A 5,056-nucleotide genomic window follows, 5' to 3' on the forward strand; every position below is an offset into this window, starting at 1 on the left:
GTGTGTGTGTGTGTGTGTGTGTGTTTGTAACTGTATTGCAATATTTTCAGGCTGTCTGGACATACACATAGTCGTCCTCTCCGTCACATAAAGCCTTTGCCATCGTCTGCATCTCAGCCCAGAACTGCTCAGCGCTGAGCGATGGATCAATTTCGAATATACCAGTAACCATTGTGATGATAGATTGAACAGTTCTCTAGTAGGTTCCAGTGTGTGTTAAAAGTGTCACTTCGGGGTGGTTTATATCGCACATTTACAATCGGAACTCGTATCATCCGTTCATCAATCAACACACAGGCATGAACTGATAATATGACTGGAACGTGATATTACAATAAATATTTAATCCTTGCGCATGGTAATTTGCTTCTAAAAAATTGCTAAATTTGGGTTTGGCGGACTGTTCTGACTTCAGATGCTCTGACTATTTAAATATTTTATTCCCCATGTCATAAATGACAAAGCACGTGAGCACTGAGCACTCCATGACCCTAAAAGCTTTGGAGTTTGGCCTCACGGCCCGTGGCCATGGGGCCGTGGTGCCTGGTGCCATGGTGGCCATTTGGTCTTTGGTCTCGGAGTTTGTCAGGTTCAAGTTTGGGACTTTGTCACTTGTGTAGCAATTTGGGGCTTGGGCTAAATACGTATACTTTGCCCTTTGGTCTTTTAGGCTTCTTTTAGGCCGGTCTCAAGTCCTCAACTCTCAACTCTCAACTCTCAACTCTGAAACGCTAATTTTTTTTTGCAATGCGCTCTGAGAGCAAGGCATTTGTGGATGGTTTTAGACTGTATAAACCTAGTTTGATTCTTAAGGTTTCAGGCCGATTTTGACTCAGGTTTATCTGTGTAAAATAGCTGAGTGTATGCGTACAACACACAAAAAGGATTGTACAGAGGCACTTACTGCATTGGTGGATAGAATGAGTACAAAGTGTGCATATAAGGAGACAAGGAAAGGAGATTTTAAAAGACTGAATGCAGCTAACACAAGAAGATTGAAGGAATATGACAAGTAACTAATAAGGTTTTTATGAGGGTTTTATGTGTGTGCAATAGCTCTTTGGATTGGATGTTGATTGAACCATTTTCTGTAAGTAGACATGTGTACAGGGACTTATCAAACTTGATGAAAATATTTGAGCAAGACCAGACTTTAAGCATTGGAAACTACTGATGACTGAAGGCTGTGTACTGAACGTGGGCAGTAGATTGAAGGTCAGCAAGGAAGTAGAAGTAAGGATGGAAAAGAATGATCTTAAATAGTTAGGTACAAGTAGTTTTGTTTCTAGTTCAGTTGTAGAGTTCACAACTTGTATATCAAACTGTGCAATAAACCAGGATTTTCCACCACCAGGTAAGGTGGTTTCCTTTTTGAAGTTGTTAAAGCATGTTCAGTATCTTGGATTACGCAGTTCTTGTTCATGTCCAACTCGTTAAATGTATTCCAGAATTAAAAGGAATAAACGTTAATACGTTTGTACGTTTATAATATACGTTAACTGTGCAACTACTATTAGGAACCCGCTATTTTTACACACCCAAGGTGGTAAACACACGAACCATGAAACAACACCGCACACTATCCACCAGGGGCTTCCGGAAAGAAGCCAAATTCCATATTCCAACCTACGAAACACAAACCACGGGAGGCGGCTACCGCAGCAACCCCTTGTGGATACTGCCAAATAACCCATGCCGTTGGCAAAGCTCACAAACCAAGTGAATATCATGTACCAGCTCTCTGAGGCCCGCCCATTCAAATATATCTAATACCACATATTCCAACCTTCGTACACCACAAAGCAAATATAGGTCATGGGTATAGCGTAAAGCCTTGACCACCTGCTCCGGAGTCAATAAGACTCCCCACAACATACAACGTGGACACGCATGTAACACATCACATGGCTGGATATTCAGCCGATCCATCGCCGGCGGGAAAGCGCCTACTGGTTCAGCCGCATCTAAGGCCTCCAACATACAAATCACACCCTCTTGAAAGTACACCACACCACCCACAACAACATCTCCCCACACACTCTCAGCACACGCCCCAATATGCCATCCTTACGCTATGAGTTCCGCCTTTGCTATAGAGGCCTCTAACACCTACATGGGTACTTCTAACTTAGGCTAGTCTACTGGATAAACAAATAGCTGCTCAGCCCCTGGCATCAACCAACTCCGTACCTGAGTATGCTGTCCCACGCACGTAGTCTCCTGTGAAAGGCATCCTACTGGAACTGGAAGAACTCTTCCTGAACTAGAGGCACCGGATACACAAAGGCATCCCACACTCCAGCAGGTAACTGAAACTTCCGCCGCGCGGCCCCAACCGTACAATCATGGAATAGAACAGAGGCGGTGGTTGTTCTTCCCGACCATAACGTAAATATGTCGAGGCCTCGGGTGACATCTGCAAGTAGTGAAACAAGTAGAGCGAACCACTTCGCGAACCGTTCATCCGCAATTTTTACCAAGACTTACTCCAACAGAGAAATTTTAGGGTTAATATATACCAATTAATTGAAGAATCACCCCTATATCGGACAAACCCCTCACCTGTCAACGACGGGGACAAGTACGCACTAAGCTGTTAGTTGGCCGGGAGCGCAAAGGCATCAATGTCATGCGGCCCCCAGCGCCTCTTCCATATCCTAAACCACTTGATCGCCAGTTTATGCTCCTCCGTAACAACCACCTGCACGAGCTGCCGTTAGAACAAAACATGCGGTGGAGGTCACCCCCTTTGTACACGCATGATTGGACCAATGTCCTGGCATAACCTAGATATGACGTCCGTCACCGAGTTATCATTGCCCGGAATATACGCTATAGCAATATTGAAATCACGAGTACCCCCATGACACCTCTGCTGTCTCCTATCCCTAACAGTGTTAGGGAACTCGTGCAGCTGCCTGGCACACATCACCACTAGAGGCTCATGATCCGTATATAGCGTGGTCTCTAAATCTGCAATACGCAAGACCTGTAAATGCCGGGCCTCCACATTAGAAACTTATAATACAAACGTACTCTTAAAAGTACGTAAATTCAGTATTCCTTAAATGATTTTTAACGGTTTTATTACTTAATACCTTTTCCATTTTACATATCAGATATTTGGACAAGGCCATTAAAAGGCCCCAGTAAAATTTCAAATATAAGATTTGGTCTAGTTCTATTAATAGAACTATATTAACCTTCCAAATCTATTTATATCTGAATACTTCGGTAGCGAGATGGCTCAACCGAACATAGGATTAGCGTTGCTTAGTCTATCCTCCGTTCAGCCAACCAGATGTACCAGTCTGATGATGGTTAAGTCGGTAATTCTTGATAAGTGGCAAGTTATTGGTTAATGCAATAACTATGGACATCATGAGTATTTTTCTTTTTCTTTTTTTATTCTTTTTTTTTCTAAAGATAGGATTTTATGAGTCTCTCGGATTCGCCCCCAACGAAACATACCATAGTTTCTATTAGAGCAACAACGAAACACTAAATAAAATCCCTTCGGCGAAAACAGTACTGAGAGTATTATATATAGGCAATGTCTCAGCCTCACAATCCCTCAGAGTGCTGTTTTCACGAGGCATACCTAACTTTACTAAAAGACTCATTTCGTTTATTTACATTGAATTTATTTTTACTTAAACTTATACTACGCGTTTAATTACTCTAAGGCGTTAATATCGCCTTGATAGACCGAAACTTACAGACCCGCATATGCTCTTCATCTTGTATATGGTAGCCGAACGGCGCCGCATCAAATTTAGACCCACAAAACCCCACTGGCACAGACTTGCCTTGTCGCACTAGAACACACACGCCTCCTACACCCACATACTAACAAGCATCGGAGAACAGCATCAATTGTTCCTCCATGTCAGGTTCTGCTAGTGTCGCACAATACCGCAGTAAACTCCTCAAACGCCTGCTGATGGCATTCCTCCCACACAAACTTGACATCCTTTTTAAGAAGATCCGCGATACATGACATGACCCTAGTAAAATTCGGCAAATAATCTAATCCCCAAGCGACGGTATGATAATAAGACCTCGCTAAGTCCTGCGTTGTGGGTGAACTAAGGTTGGCTAGTGCCCCAATTTTCTCATCGGTGATCGTACTCCCTTGGAAATCCACCTATCGCCCCACTAATACCACAGGTCTCCTGAAGTATGCCCAGCAACACTTCGACAGCCTTAGCTGCACCCGCTTGGCTTTGCACGTCCGAACAAACAAAACGTAGTGTCCCAATGCTCTAATGGGACAGTATGTCCATAGCTACCCTCATCAATAGACCACATCATCACTAGCACTAGCAGAAATATTGCCTCTAACACTTGTTGCATTCTCCATTTCGCCTCATGCAGACCGAATGACATACTCACAAAGCGATACGCGCCCCAAGGAGTAGTGAATGTTAAATATGAACAAAGTCGCTAATTGCACATTCAAAATGTGGAATTGTCGCTATTAATGTACATTCACCCATTTTGTCGATGAAAACATACTGAAATATTGATCAAATATGTACAAATGTACATTTAGCGACAATTCCAAAAAAAAAAATTTATGTACACTTGGTGACTATTTCGTGCAAAATTTGTTTATATTTAAATTAAAGAGCCTTCGGCTATATCGATTTTTGACGAATAAATTTGTTCAGGAAGGTTATGTTGTCTTTTATTATTTGTTGTTTGTATATGCTACTTCATTCAAGCTTATCTCACTGCCTAATGCGCAACTCACATGGTCGATGGTGCTCTTTTACGGGACCATATGAAAATTGTATTTCCATCTTGTTATATAAATCAGTTCTAGCAAGAGTTGGCATACTATCTAATATAATGTCTGTAGCGTTACTTTATACAATGTAACTATCGCCAGGTTCCAATGTCCGTTCGTTTGATTCCACGGGATCAAAACTTAGGACACATCTGCTGCTCCCCTTGTAGACATAGGCAGCCTGCACAGCATGTATCTCGTTTGATTTGTGTACAACTCATCCATGTATTTGAAATAACGTATAGAGCATGAAAAGTTTAGTAA

The sequence above is a fragment of the Sphaeroforma arctica genome (genome assembly GCF_001186125.1).
Source record: "Sphaeroforma arctica JP610 unplaced genomic scaffold supercont1.177, whole genome shotgun sequence".
Taxonomy (NCBI): Eukaryota; class Ichthyosporea; order Ichthyophonida; genus Sphaeroforma; species Sphaeroforma arctica.